We start from the raw sequence: 17,016 nt of genomic DNA, 5'->3' as shown, positions 1-17,016 counted from the left end.
TTACAGAAACCGTGTAATAGGGTTTGCACCCAGGGCTTTAACTGCCCATATTTCCACTCCCACATCCTCATTGTCCATGGGGATGTCTTCGATATCCTCCTCTTCGGCCTTTAGGTTTATAGCCTTGCCTTTCTCTTGGGTAGTGAGCTTTCGTGGGTTTCATCTTGGCAACGCGTGCACTGGTATGGAAGAATACTTGCCCTTCTTGTCTTTTATGGTCTCCTTGGTTGGGGTTGGCTTTGGTCTCGATGTTCTCGGGGATTTAGGGACCTCCACCAATACTTCAACCACTTTTGGGGCAGTTATTTTAGCCCCTCTCTCCATTTCTTGTGCCGGCTCCTTTACTACTTGCAGTGTGTTGATAACTTGTGGGGGTGTTGACATGATCTTTCACAAGAATTCCTGTGTGTCCACTGAAAAAGCTGCAAATACCCCAAAAACTATCAGAATCTCATATTGCTCATGATTCATAGGTGCTTCATAGCTCAACCACTGAATACTCAAAATGCCAAGTGTTTTTCGCTGGACATCCACTTGTAATTTATAGGGCATTTTGAATTCAAATCCGATTGTTCCCCCCAAAATCGGTTCATTAATGCTAGAATGGCGGCATATTTTCAAGGATCTAAGCCATAAATTGCATCTTAAATGCTGGCCACCCATTTGGCCTCACTTCTATCATCTTTCCATGAACAATGACTTTAATGGTCACTTTCCAGTCGACTTGCGCAATTTTTCCTTGTGTATGCAACTCCCTTCGTGCTGCTGCGGACCCAGTGACACATCCTCACTCTACACCATTTTCTAATCGTGAAACTCTCCAACCTAGGAAGTGTAGTTTATAGTCCCGTGCCTCCTTGCAGCTACCTGGAGCACTAAGACTGTGCTACTTTCATTTAGTCACATGTCTGGACCACTAGTGTATGGCTTCAAGCGACTACCATTCACCTATCCTCTGAAGGGTTCTCCATTTAATTTGACCAGCTGTACCGCTCCCCTGTTGGTAATCTCCGTAATAAAATAAGGCCCTAACCAGTGCATCCTGAATTTCCCTAGAAATTTATCAGACTTATTATCATATAACAAATCTAGGTCATTTACCTTAAATGTGCATGGCCTGATGTGTCGATCATGCCATGCCTTTTCGCGCTGCTTTTGGACTTGTTAGTGAAATCCAACCAAAAATATTTCTTCTACGAGCTCATCCAATTGCACGAGCCTCTCCTCTAGGGCTCCACGATCCATCATACCTGTGAGAACTGCTATGTTCAGACTAGGTACGATTTATTCCATAGGCATTACTGCTTCCACACCATAGATGAGCCTAAAAGGGGTTTGTCCAGTCAATTTCTTGCATGTCGTTTGATAAGCCCACAATACTGCAGGTATGTGTAGGTCCCAATCACTTCGTTGAGCATTGAAAAGCTTGGTCAACGCATTTTCGAGCACTTTGTTGAATGCTTCCACTGTTCCGTTAGCCCGTGGGCGATAAGGTGTGCCCTTTTGGTGGTATACCTGAAATTCCTCCGTCGGTGCGCTAATTGTATCATTCAAGAAGTGTGTACCATGATCACTCATCAAGATCCTTGGACATCCAAATTGCATCAGTTCATGCTCAAATAGGAACTTCGTGACCATCGTGCCCATGCAATCCTTCACTGGCTGCACTTCTGCCCAACCAGTCAAATACTCTGTCGTAGTGATAATGTACCTTGCTCCTATCTTCCCTTGTGGCTGAATAGGTCCTACAAAATATATCGCCCAATTCTTGAAGGGTTGTAGTGACATTTGTGGATTCAATGGCATTTCATCCCTCCACGATGGCCCACCTGTTATTTAACATACATCACACACTTTGCAATATGCTTTTGAATCCTGATGAAGGGTTGGCCACCACAACCCTGCGCGTAGAATCTTCTACATGGTTTCTCTCCCTGCATAATTTCCTCATGCAGTGCCCCCATGAGCGTCTGTGAGGATGCTGCTTCTCTTGAAATCAGGTAGATACCGTCACAATATCTCATCAGTCCCCATTTTGTACAAATGCAAAGCAGTGATAGAGAAATCTACTGCGCACACCACTAATTCCTTCATTTGTTGGATAGTGTATCCTTCCGGTGCAGTTCCTGTTGTTAAGAAGTGTATTATATCCTCAAAGTGACCATCCGCGATACACATTACAAATAGCTACGCTTCAGGCAATCTCTCTTCCAAGTTAGTAGGTTCCTCCCCTGTTTTGATGCGTGAGAGATGGTCTGGTCCTGCGTTCAATCATCCAGGCTTCATAACAACTTCAAAATCATACTCTTGGAACAATAAGAGCCATCTGCAGATTCCCCCCTCCCCCCAACACAGGCCTATTGATGAGGTACTTCAGCGCGGAGTGATCTATATACATCTTAAAAAGGCCTTCTAGCAAGTAGTGTCGAAACTTCTGGAGCGCATACACCAAAGCTAACCCCTTGGGCTCAGTGGTAGAATAGTTCTCCTCTACGTTGGATACTATGTGACTTGCGAACACGATAGGATGGTCCAAGCCTTCTCCACCAACTTGTGTTAGTACTTCTCCCAACGCTATACATGACGTGTCGACATGTACATGAAACTCTTTCTTCTATCCAGGAAGACTAGAATTGTTGTAGTAACCATATTTTCTTTCAATATATCCGAGCTCTTCTAATAGTCATTGTTCCAGTAGAATGTGGCATCCTTCTTCAACAATTTCTCCATAGGCGCGGTGATTTAGGCACAGCTTTTGGTAAATTTTCTGTAATATCCCATAAGTCCCAGAGTAGCACGCAGTTGTTTCACACTCCTCGGCGCTTCCAAGTTCAGTATCACCACGATATTCACGGGATCTACCATTAGTCCTTGTCTTCAAACCACATGCCCCAACAGGTTTCCAAAAGTAATGAAAAACAAACACTTCTTGAGATTGAGCACGATCTGGTATCTTTGACGGGTATCCAGCATTAGGTGAAAGCTTTCTACATGGCGCTTAACCAACCCGAAGATAGTCTAGTCATCAAAATATACCTCCAGGAACTTATGCATAAATTCCTTGAATGCCGCAACAACCACACGTGAAAATATTGGAGGCGCATTCTTCAATCCAAACGGAATTATAGTGTACTAAAAACAACCCCACTCATTTGCGAAGGTTGTCTTGCTCCTATCCTTTGACGCGATTTTGATTTGGTGGTACACAGAGAATCCATCAGTGAAGGAATATGCTTCCTCGCTACCTACATTGTCCAATAATTCATCAGTGAATAGAGTTGGGAAAGGATAATGCACACAAGCGTCATTTAGTTTTATGAGATCCATGCATATCCTTATCTTGTCCTTTTGCTTCTTCTCTTGCACCACCATTGGTCTTACCGAATCAGATTCTTCCATAGGCTCAATGATGCCTGCCGCGATTATCTTGTCTAGCTCTAAGCGAACCTTTTCTTTATATTTTGAGTTGAGACAGTAAGGCCTTTGCTTAACTGGTTTTGCATTGGGATTTAACATGATCTTCATCATCCCTAGTTCCCCGATTATTCCTTTCAGATCCGTAAACTTGGTAAGGAATAAGTCACGGAGCAATTTAGTGCCCTTATCCACCGTTGCGTCATCCCAATAGTCTCTAACCTTCGTGAATTTGGGTTCTGCCTCCGTACCAATGTTCAATTGTTTTGTTTTCAACGACGTGGTTATATCAGGGTTCTCAATCTGCGGTCTTTAGACCTCGAGGTGACCTTCTGTTTCTGGAATGTTAATCTTCCGTGTCTTTGTCCTCTTCTTCAGTAGTTACATTATAACATTCTAGCACGCGACTCAGTTGAGTAGCCCATTCAGGCTAAGTTAGGTCTAAAAGATCATGCAGTATCCTAAAGATAGCTGCTTTCACCTCTTATAACGCTTCATCAATACTATCAAACCCATCCTCAAAATTGAATGTCATCATGAATCCTTCGCGCAGGATATCCCATTCTCTTGTCCCATGGCGGAGCTCTATTTCTATATACCAATTCAATGGGATAACATCCAGGGTATGAAAAAACAGGTGCACCCACTCAGGTTGGGGATTTCCTCCATAAACTAGGGTCCATTTGGCTAGATGCGTGTGTAGATCGTTCTGCCCATCGTACTTGTCTGTCACTCACATCTTTGGCTTCCCAAATCGTGTTCTCATCATCCTCCTACATTTGCATCAATCATTAAAGCTTCCCTTGTGTGTACCCCACCATATTGCGGGTGTAGCGCACAGTGCTTAGTCTAAGGCCTGGAAGCATTGCTTTTCTCGTATCTCCCTTTCAAATGCATCCAAAAAGATATCTACCTCATTTAGACCATCATAAGTAGGCAGATTTCTTACTTCTGATGACACACAATGCAACGACTGGGTCATCATGTTGCAATTCAGCGTAGTTACTTCATGTGACTGATTCTGCAAGCGTTCTATTTCTTCGTCGGAGTCTGACCTGCAAGAACTCTCATGATCCCATGTAATCCGTCCATCCACGGTGGGATTCACCCAATGTTGGTCTTGCATTATTATCTTATAGATATAGTCCAGGTCGTCATCACTCTCATAATCACATATAGGTTTAGTATAGCGCGATCCTTCAGCAGGATCGAGGGGTACTATTACGCGCAACAATTTCTTCTCAAAGATCATCTTTCACTTCTTCAGATTGATTACCCCATTCATATCAGTAGCCTAGTCAATTCCTAAGATTGCAGGATAGGGATTGCTATCATCCACTATCTCTATTACTTGAAAATCAGCCAGTGCGCTCCCTCAATATCGACGGTCAACCCCTACAGTCGCCCCATGGGGATGATCTTCTGCTAATTTGCCATCCTTATCTGAATCAGAGACCATTGCAATGCAGATCTCCCCATTTGCTCCCAAGTCTATTTTGGTAGGACATTCGCATCTGACCCCAGGTCTAAAATGACCTGATCCATTTCATACTCTCCTATCTATGCAGTTAGTCTCATTTTCCGTCCCGTTCTTGTTTTATGTCTTCCAATCTTTCATACTACGCGTGGCTCACCTGGCGCGGTTCCAAGGCATCTATTGATGAGCTCCTGTAACCCTTTCACAGCCTTACTATCGCGCAATAACTTCATACAGGTTTCCAGGAAAGTTGTGAGCATAGAGGGGTCCATCTCCTGCTTAGGCTTATCCTTGTTTCCTGAAGTGGAGGCCTCAATGGAGCTCTTCTTAGCTTCCATGAAGCTTTCACGTGCGCACTCAAAATCGAACTTAGCCTCCTTTGCCAAGGCTTTGCGAACCCATGTACTGTCTTTTGGCTATTTCCCCTTGTCATCTCCTATCGTGATTCCACTTCTGAGCACTATATTTATGTTTGGAGCTTCCTCGCGCGGCTTAGACCTCATCATTTGCAGGTTCTGAGTTGGTGGAGGTGATAGCACCCCTTTTTCATGTATTGTAGCTATCAGCGTAGGACATTCTTCTGTTTCATGATCAAACAGTGTGCAATACTTGCATGACGGACACGTTGGATTAGTGCAATCATGGGCATAGTGTCTCGCTCCTCCGTAATTGTAGCATATCAACTATCCTCGACCTTTGCCAGGTCCTCCTCTACCTCAGCCTCGTCTGTGCCATCTCTGCATTCTCGTAAAGGGGCTGCATTTTAGCTTGAACCCTATAGGTGGTAGTTCTATCCATCATCAATTCATAGCTCCTGCAAGTACGCTTATCATGTCCTGCCAACCTACAAAAGTTGCACAACAACTGTTGCAGTGCTTGTACATACTTTTGTAGAAAGTGACAGTTATTCGTGGCATGTTTTTCGGCCTTAAAGGCATCGGTCCTCCTCCTGCAATGTAGTTTGCAAATATTGGGCAATGGTCTTTGTCATGACCCTGACTCTTGAATTTCAAGCACCATACCTCCTCGTGTACCTCTGGTCGAACTGTCTTGTCCTACTTCAGATTTTGCATCCCAAGGCACAGATTCTTTAGCTGCACATGGATCTGCTAAACTCCTAGATTAGGATATTGCATCAAAGTTTCATGTAGTATCATGGAAATCTCCAATGCCTCTACCTGAGTTGTTATCTTCTGCTGTGACATCGCACTCCTTAAGTGTGGTAGTATCGAAGCCACAAACCACTTGCGATGTTGTCCATCTGCCAAATTCATGTTGGCTTCACGGATTGTACATTTCAGCCTTTGATCTAGTTCCCAAGGTGTCTCGCCTGGTTTCATTACGATCTCTTTGAATCCCACAATCCACCGCACCTCAGATTTAGGCCTACTAAATTCCTTATAGTGTTGCCTAGATGTCTGCGACTCTAACATTCGGGTTATCGTTAAAGTACTTAATATACCAGGTTAGCATGTGATCTTGCAGAGAACTAACTAATGTTGCCTTCTTTAAAAGATCATCTGTAACACCTTCAGCTTCCCATACATCCCTCACAATGAACCAGAATTGGTCTGGGTCCTCATTTCCCAAGCCTTTGAACAAAGGCAGCTTCACTGTATTTGCCATATTGAATCATGGTGGAGGTGGAGGTGGTACAGGTGAAATTGGAGGTGGTGTGGGTAGAGGTGGTATTCGCAGGAATCCTTGTCTCATTAACTGAATAGCACTTCGCAGAGAAACCTTCGCTATCCCTTCTTCGTCACCTCGCAGAGGTGAAATTAAGGGACTATACTCTAGACCCTTTCTTCCTTCGTTCCTGTAAGTTTTTTTGTTTCATGTAGTTCCGAACATCAAGGTAGTTGCATAACCCACTTTTTGTACAATAGAATTTTAATCCAAGTATTCAAATATTTTACGTACTTACCTCACGGTCCTTTGAAAAAGCATCTCTCTGCCTCACTGTATTAGACTGAGGTGTCGACCGCGAATTCAGTCAAAAATCCTCTTATGATGCGATTGAGCCAATGATCGACAGTACGGGTGATCTTATCCTCTGATGCTTCCAACCTTTGTACTAGCTCCGAGGTCCACACAATAGGACTGTCAAGTTTCCACCTTACTTGGCTATTTGCTAGATTCACGATCCACTTGTATAGCTCGATAGGGAAGGAGCAAAAAAAAAGATCACGTGGATCTTTGTATATAGGTATTTGTCCAACCAATGTTCTTTTGTCAGCCGTGGGTTTCTATTCTCTTGTGCTGCAAATTCATGGATCTTTCTATCCAACCAGTGTCCAATCTCCTTCTTAGTTGGATTCCAGTGATACGACATCACACATCTCTTATGTAGATTCCGGTCCTAGCAATGGAACCATTTGAAGGATTGAGCGGGCCCGACCCAGGTTCAACATTAATTAGCTAAATAAATCCCTACACTACTAGCTATTTCAACATCATCCCGCAGATCATGGATCGAAGTCTCACCCGATGCAGTATGGGGGATGCTGGAACCAAGTTTCCGCACCCTAAGATGGTTGTGATGTCGTTTGATTTCTTCTATCCCTGCCTTTGCGTAGGTGATCTCGCTCTAGGGCTTGTAAGATAAACCCTCTATTTCGGCTTTCAATACCTTCGCGAAAGTATATGATCAACCTTCACGTAGCCCTAACCCATGGCTCAGGTACTTTCGTGCTTTTATGGCAACGCATCGTGCAGATTCCTCAATTAACCTAAGTGATTTCCTTATCTTGCTGAATACTTATCATCGCGTAATTAGATATTCGTAATTGCATTTAATTATTTAATGTAATTGCATTCATTCACACATCATATAAGTATAATAAATGAAATCCATACATAATATATTCAATCCCATCAATAAAACAAAGACATGGAAATTGTAGAATAAATCCTTTTATTAATATCTCCCAAGTGTTACAGACTCTGTCAACCCTACACAAACAACTACAGGGGTCCGCGCACTCAGCTACGAACTTCGACCGTAGGCCTTTGCACACTCAGCTGCAGAGCCTCTACCTATGCTACAACCCAAGACTTAGATTTCTTGCTCTAAGGCTATGACTCTCTTACATGTTGTGTCTCCCCAACTACTTAGATCTTAGCTCTTTTTATACAATCCCATGGTCTGTGGACCATGGGTAGATCTCTTACAACCGACTTTACTTTACAAAACTAAGGGCGGACTACCATTTACGACACATAATACCTTCGTGCTCCATGACCACAAAATGCGGAGTCTTTACAATAATATTGCAAAAATTTACTTAAACATGGGCTTTTAGCCCCAAAACTGCCCTTGGGGGATCCCACTCCCAACATGACCTGATCCATACATACCCAATTCTAGAACCTAGCACCTAGTGTTGTATAGAGGTATGTAGAGGAGCATGGAAATGCATGGTTGTTTGATGTAGCAAGTTGGCTTGCATTGAGAAAATCACATATCATCATGTACACAGTGGGGAGAGAAAGATACAGTGATGTTAGTACCTAGATTTACCTCAGGCTGAAAAGGTAAGATCCAAGGCCAACATCAAACAACGCTCAGCCTGGTAGCTAGCCCTACCAGGTCAGAAGAGGGCTCTCTCCGGGTCAATATCAACGAATTATGATCGATGAGGGCTTGAGATGAGTGAAATTTTGATCTTAGGCTAGGTATATGTGCAAGAGAGTTTGATTGAATAAAATGATGATTTTGTTGGCTCAGATGGAAAGATAGATTTTGGGTGCAGGGATTGAGGCTTAGTCCTACAGAGATCTCAATGGGGCAAGGTAGGAAATCATTTTTCGCACTTAAAATTGAATGACATGGAAGGCATAGACAGGTGAGGTGTTGAAGAGGGAAATAGCAACCATGGATCCTCCCCAAACAACTGAAAACATCAAATAACTAAAGAAAACTTCAAGTAGAGCACTGCAATTTCAATGGATTCTACTTACACTCATGTTTGTTTAGTTTAGAAGAAACAAGATAGAGAATGGAATACATGACATAAAAGAAAATTCAAAATTAAAAAGAGAAGCACTGTACCAAAACAAATTTCCACATGAATCCCAAAGAGTGCTGCAAATCCTGGTCTCAATTCCTTAGCCAAAATGTTGATATGAATGTACAATGAAGTTCCTTTCTTTCTCAAGGGTCCAATCATGCTAATGACTGAAAAACAACATAATATAGAAAAACATAGCTTATCCTTGCCTCTAGGGGTCGAGATCACATGTTTAGGAGCTGATCCAACTAATTCTAAACTGAGAACTAGAAAATAGGCAACATAACAATATGCCTCTAGAAACAAGGGAACTGATTTATTCAGTTTCAAACAACCTTTAAACTGATGAATCTACCTCTACAAGTGAAAATTTAACATATTTACATCACGATCCATCAATTTTCATCAAATTACATCACAAATTTTCCATTAGGAAAGTGAAAAAGTGAAACTAGCCAAAGCTGGGCGAAAAACAGAGCAAAACTTGGTCGAACTGACAATTTTTCCTCTATGTGCAGCGCCTGATTCTCTATGCATCGCGCCTGTTTGGACCCACTTTTGGAGGCGTTCCCAGTGTTCCAATGCGCTCTATGTGTGCGTTTTGGAAAGGTATACCCGTCTATTTTTCAACCCAAGTGGAATTTTTCAATTTGGCCTCCATTTTCCCCTCCAAACATCCATTCTCCCAACACTGCTTCCTGTGTGTCAAAATAGGGGTAGTGAGGTCACTTTTTGAGTGTTTTTGACCTTTTTGAGGGCTCAAAACCTGCCCAAATTTCTTGGCCATAGGTAGGCAAGCATAATTTTTCATGCCAAATCCAAAAAAGTTGAGTTTTTGTGATTTGGATGCTTCTAGCAAAAGTGAGCGCCACGTGGCGCGACACATAGGGCAGAAAATCTTGTTTTTGTGCCAAAAAATTTCCAAAATGCAAAAATTGCTCCAAATTTTTTGAAATTTGGGCTGAGTCTTCTCTATCAAGAGCTATGTTGAGCCAAGGAAGCCTTGACCAATATCTGAAGTCGATCATGCTCCCTTTGCCTCTTAGATGCCTTCTTCAATTTTGCTTTCAAACTCTTGATTCTCGCCTTGCAAATTTTGTTCCTCGCCATGTAATGAACAACCATGTGTCTCAACAAGTTTTTCTCCTTGTTGGCCTTTTCTAGCTTCCTTTCCAAGTGGATATTTACTCTTTCAAGCCATGACTCCCTATCAGCATTAATCTCCTGCTCAAGTGAAGTGAACTCCACCCTCCTCCTTTGGGTAGCTTGGCGATTCTCCCGAATGTTTTGCAACTCCATAATCACTTGCTAGTCCTCAAGTTGCTTATTCCTTTACTCCAGGTACTGTATTGTCCATTGGGCTCTATCCAAGTTGGTAGACAATGCATCAATGTCCACTTGCTACTCCTGAATGATTTCCCTAAGATTGGTGCTTTGCGGGCCCATATCAGCATCATCACCCTCAACGAGAATGAAATCAGTCTCCCTCTCACCTGATTGTCCTTCCTCCTGTAATGGCCTCTTGCCTCGGTCCTGAACCTGTTGTGCTTCTGACGGAAGCGAGGCCCCTTCTACCCCGGGTGGAGATAACACTCGCTTTGCTGCTGCAAACAACCGTCTAGTGCCCTTCTGATAGGTTATGAACACCGACACACTAGCGGTCTATGTCTCATGGCCCTCATGTTGATAAGAAGGTCCACCTGTCTCATGCAAAGCCTTTGAAGGTCCCTGTTGAGCTCTGAAAAACTCCCGAGAGATGAAGTCTTCCCAAGTGATGCCCTGTAAGCCAAGCTGATGAATGACCACAATTTTGATGAGAGAAAAATGGTAAATACTGTTGAACTGCTGCTGAGGAGTCTTGTGCTGTACTAGGGTGGTCATCTTCTCTATGTTTCGGTACATGAAATAAGGGATGTTCATCATCCGTACCTGGGTAAAATGCATCAGTAGCCTGATATGATAAGCATATAGACGAGAGAACTGGCACTCATAGCTGAAATACTTCATGATTAGTTTCATTAAAGGAGCATATTCATCTTTAAGGTACCGAAAAGGAAACACTCTCTTGAGATGTCTCAAAAAGACGGGCTTGATGTACGATTCATAATGCTGCCGGACAATTTTCTGCCTCTTGTTCCATTGCTCTCCAATATTGGGAATACCAGTTGCTAGTGAAATGGATTCTGGTGTTAATGTGAAAGTGACACCAGCTACAGTGGCTTGATCACCATGTAAATGCAGTACAAACAAACGAGCCAGCTCATGATGAAACTAAATGCTAGCAACCCGCTCACAAAATTCATAACATGACTGATGTTGGAAACAAGAGATGGCAAGAGGGTAGGCCTGTAATTCAGTAAGAGTGGTTGGTTCTTCTCTAATGTGTTTCCCACCTCTATGAGGCCTCCTGGGTACATGTCCCTCTATTGGTGAGTCACTGTGGGTCTCGTCTTCATAATCATATGAAGGATCAGATGCCATGTTTGTTGGTCGATAAACTGTTGGGTCCCTATAATACTAGTGATTACCCCATTACTATTGTAGTTATACCCCTTATTTATATCGTTGTGCCCCTATTACCCCCATATTGTTATTTCTGTGCCCCATAGAATCCCTCTATTGTTATTTTTGTGGCTTTATATTATTATTGTTAGGTCGGTTGGATTATATCGTGACTCCCTAGACTCCTATATATAGAAAGGAGGTTTTGTCATTTGTATCATCCAAGAATTGTTCATTTATGTAATGTAAAGGAGGTTGCCCCCTCGAAGAGGCTGAATTCTAAGGCGTTGATCTATCTTTTCTATCTTTTCTTGAGCTGGTTTCATAACATTTGGTATCGGAGCTTTGGATTCTAGGGTTTCGCTGCTCCAAACAGGTCATCGTGGCATTTTCGCTATAACCTTTTTTCTGTGACATTTCAGAAGTCGCAAAAAAAACCCATTTGAAAAGAAATCGCGCTGAACCTTGGATCCGAATTTCAGAGCATTTTGCGCGATATTTGTGGAGATATGATCTGAGGAAGTTGGTCTTTTTGCAGACTCCTGAATTATATTCAAAACAGGTGACCTAGGGAAAATCGTCATAACTTTCGCTCTGGGGATCGGATTGAAATTTGGTAAGAAGGTACAGAAAGAGGACGGACTATAGTTTCTTGTATGTGTGTTTCAGATTCAAAGGTTGAAACAGTGACTCGTGGCACGTCGTACAAGTTCGCTCTACTGAACCAGTCTAAAAACAAGTCACTGTGGGAGATTTCACATAACTCTTCCTTGGAGAATCCAATTTGGCTCAGACTTGTGGCATTGGAAAGAAGACGCAGAAGGCTACTACAGGTAGCAATTTCAGAATTGGATGATCCGAAATTACAGAGATACATCAGATTCAATATCAGGCTTCTATAAAGTGAAAAAGGTGTGTAGTTTTTTTTTTTAATTTTTTTGTAAGCTTGGTTTAACGGAATTCAAAGGGCATAGTAAAGCATTATTATCGGTAATTGATGCCCCGAGGAAAGAAAATGCAAACACCTAGTAAGGAACCTGAAAGCTCTAGCATGACCCATGAAGAAGAGGAAGAAATGCTACATGATATATCAAAATTACAAGAACAAGTGCAACAAATGTCACGCTCACAAAAGCTAACAGAAGCTAAGATAAGTGGCGTGGAATCTAAGATAAATGGCGTGGAATCTAAGATAAAGGGCATGGAAGCTAATATGGATGATTCGAAGACAGATTTGAAGAGAGACATGGCAGATTTGAAGATAGATATGAAGACAGACATGGAAGAATTGAAGAAGTTGCTACAAGAAAGGGTCACTAATGGTGAAAAGGTAGTAAAGGAAACTCATGATGAGAACAAAAGAAATGTTAATCATGATTCCATAGATGCTAATGTTGGATCGAAGAATCACCATATTCCAAAAATCGATATGAGGAAGTTTGATGGCAAGGATCCCGCCACATGGATATTACAGATGGAGCAATTCTTCGATCTCAATAATGTGCAAAACGCACAAAAGGTACGTATGGCAACTGTATATTTGGAACCAAATCAGTTTGTATGGTATCAATGGCTTTGCTCTCGTAAAAAATTTATCACTTGGGCAATTTTTACGGAAGAATTGATAGCACATTATGAAGATACAAAAAGCAACACTTTTTTTAGCCAATTGATAAGTCTCAAACAAAAGGGTTCAGTAATGGAGCACATTGAGGAGTTCCAAAAATTGAACATAAGGGTAAAAGATATTCCAGAGGAGCATAGGATTGATGTGTTCATAGGGTCTTTAAAGGATAATATCCAACATGATGTTCGCCTTTGGGAACCTGATTCATTAGAGAAGGCATTCAGGTTAGCAAGAAAAATGGAAAGCAAAATTATGGCAACCAGGAAGCATACCACTCACAACTATAAAGACGGAAGTGTTGTTGCCCCTAGTCTTCCACAACCTATAAGGTTGACACCACAAAAATTGGAAGAAAAAAGAGCAAAAGGGCTTTGTTACAGTTGTGATAGCAAATACACTAAAGGTCATAAGTGTGCTGAGAAGAAATTATTCTACATAGATTGTGAAGAGGAAGAAGAAAAGGAGCAAGAAAGGTCAAAAGAAGAAGATATACTTCAGGAACAAAGCCTAGATGAAGAACAAATAAATCCAACCATATCTTGTAATGCATTGGCGGGAATTACCACTCCTCAAACCATCAAGATAGAAGGACAAATCAAGAAGAAAAAGGTAATAGTGTTGATTGATTCAGGAAGCACCCACAATTTTATTCATTGTAGGGTAGCAAAAGAATTGAATTGCTTCCTATATCCAGCACCAGAGTGTCAAGTGATGATTGCAAATGGAGGAACAATAAATTGCTCTGGAAAGTGCCATAATATCAAGCTATCCATGGGAGAATATGTATTGACTAGCCCAATGCTTTCCATTCCAATGGGAGGTGCGGATGTTGTACTAGGAGTCCAATGGCTACAATCCTTGGGTACAATAGCTTTTAATTTTCAAGAACTTTTCATCAAATTTTCTACAAAAGGAAAGGAAGTTGAATTAAGGGGTATTGCAGGGAAACCAGGAAAGATAATCAGCTCTCATGGTATGACAAAGCTTCTAAAAAAGGAGCAAAGAGGTGTAATTGCACAATTATGCTCGCTAGATGTTTCCACATTGGAATCATCTATTTCTCCAGATCTCCAAAAAGTCTTGGACAATCATTCCAAGGTATTTGAGACTCCCAAGGGTCTCCCACCTATGCGTGATCATGATCATGCTATTCATCTGATTCCAGGAAGTGTTCCTCCAAACATCAGGCCGTACAGATATCCCTATGTCCAAAAAAGTGAAATTGAACGTATGGTTGCAGAAATGCTAGAGGCTGGTATAATTCAACCGAGTCAAAGTTCTTTCTCAGCTCCAGTAGTATTGGTGCACAAGAAGGATGGATCATGGCGCATGTGTCCGGATTATAGGGAGCTCAACAAGCTCACTATTAAAGATAAGTTCCCCATTCCTGTTATTGATGAATTACTGGATGAATTGCATGGATCAATTTACTTCACCAAGTTGGATCTTCGTTCGGGATATCATCAAATCAGAATGAAGATTGAAGACATTCCGAAAACGACATTTAGAACTCATGAGGGTCATTATGAATTTTTGGTCATGCCTTTTGGCCTTACCAATGCACCTTCAACATTTCAAGGTTTGATGAATTCAATTTTCAAACCATTCCTTAGAAAATTTGTGTTAGTATTTTTTGATGATATACTAATCTACAGCAAGTCTTGGAAGGATCATGTTGAACATGTTGACAGGGTGCTACAACTATTGGAGGAGAAACAATTATATGCAAAAAGATCCAAATGTTTCTTTGGAGTCCAGGAGGTGGAATATTTGGGTCATATTGTATCTCATGAAGGAGTTAAGGTAGACCCTAGCAAAATTAAAGCCATTAAGGAATGGAAAATCCCCACATCCATAAAGCATCTGCGAGGATTTCTTGGGTTGACAGGGTATTATCGCAAGTTTGTTAAGAATTATGGGAGAATAGCAGCACCTCTAACAACATTATTGAAGAAAGATTCATTTTCATGGACTCCGGAAGCAACAAAGGCCTTTGAACATCTTAAAGAGGCAATGTGCCAAGCACCGGTCTTAGCTACACCGGACTTCACAAAAACCTTTATTGTGGAATGTGATGCTTCAGGAAATGGAATTGGTGTTGTTCTAATGCAAGATGAAAGACCCATTGCTTTTGAAAGTCGTCCAATCAAGGGAAAGTTTTTAAGCAAAGCTATTTATGAGAAGGAAATGTTGGCAATACTCCATGCACTTAAGAAATGGCGACCCTACCTAATGGGAAGACACTTCAAGGTAAAAACGGATCATGATAGCCTTAAATACTTTTTAGAACAAAGATTATCCTCTGAAGAGCAAAAAAGTGGGTCACAAAGATGTTGGGTTATGACTTTGAAATCATCTACAAAAAAGGGAAGCAAAATGTGGTGGCAGATGCACTCTCAAGAAAGGATGAGGATGTGGAAGCATTGTTGTGTGCCATTTCTATTATCCAACCAGATTGGATAAACGAAGCAAGGGAGGAATGGAAGAATGACGAAGAAGTGTGGGCACTTATTCAAAAGCTACAACAAGATTCCAGTACTTCTGATACATTTAGCTGGAAAAATGATTCGTTATGGTACAAAGATCGCTTATACCTCTGTAAGAATTCCCAGCTAAAACAAAAGATTCTTATGGAATTGCACACTTCTCCCTTAGGAGGGCACTCAGGATTTTTAAAAACTTACCACAGGGTTAAGAAGGAATTTTTTTGGGATGGCCTTAAATCAGATATTCAAAAGTTTGTGGCGGAATGTTTGGTTTTCCAGCAAAATAAAGTTGAAACAATTAAGACACTGGGTCTATTACAACCTTTATCCATTCCAAGCCAATGTTGGGAGGAGGTTTCAATGGATTTTATCACAGGTTTACCCAAGTCTGAGGGAAAGAGTGTCATCATGGTGGTAGTTGACAGACTTACCAAGTATGCACACTTTTGTGCATTATCACATCCATTTAAAGCCAGTACAGTTTCTACTGCATTTATGGAAACAATTCAAAAGCTACATGGAAACCCAAAGATTATTGTAAGTGACAGAGATCCCATTTTCACTGGAAATTTTTGGACAGAATTATTTTCTTGTCTTGGTACTCAGTTAGCTCATAGCTCATCTTATCATCCTCAATCTGATGGGCAAACTGAGATAGTAAACAAATGTTTGGAAGGATATCTTCGTTGCTTTGTATCTGATAAACAGACACAATGGGTCAAATGGTTGCCTCTGGCTGAATGGTGGTATAACACTTCCTTCCATACAGCAACAAAAATGACCCCATTTATGGCACTTTATGGGTATCAACCACCATCCATCACATCATATTTAAGAGAAAATTCTAAGGTTCAGGTAGTGGAACATCACATCGAACATCAACAACAAGTCCTCCAACTCTTAAAGGATAACCTCGTGTTGGCACAAAATAGAATGAAACAACAGGCAGATCAACATCGCAGTGAAAGAAGTTTTGATGTAGGTGATTGGGTATTCCTACGGCTACAACCATATAAGCAAATGTCCCTAAAGCAAGCTAAGAAGGATAATAAATTATCACCAAAGTATTATGGTCCGTACAAGGTGTTGCAAAAGATTGGTACTATGGCATACAAATTGGAGCTTCCTGCAGCTTCTCGATTGCACCCAGTTTTCCATGTTTCATGTTTAAAGAAGGTTATAGGTGACAAGCTCCCAATTCAAACAATATTGCCAGAACTTGACGAGGAAGGAAAAATTATATTGGAACCGGAAGCAGTCACAGAAACAAGAACTCGACAGCTACGAAATCGATCAATTTCAGAGTATCTTATCAAGTGGAAGAACTTATCCGCTGAAGATTCCACATGGGAGGATGAGAATTTTATGCAGAAGTATCCAGAACTACTCAAGCGTTGAGGACAACACTTTTTTGAAGGAGAGGGGCATGTTGGGTCCCTATAATACTAGTGATTTCCCCATTACAATTGTAGTTATACCCCTTATTTATATTGTTGTGCC

This window comes from Pinus tabuliformis, chromosome X (assembly GCF_031772625.1).
Source record: "Pinus tabuliformis cultivar Carrire ecotype Pingquan chromosome X, CPIR1, whole genome shotgun sequence".
Lineage (NCBI taxonomy): Eukaryota > Viridiplantae > Streptophyta > Pinopsida > Pinales > Pinaceae > Pinus > Pinus tabuliformis.
This window is presented reverse-complemented; position numbering follows the sequence as displayed.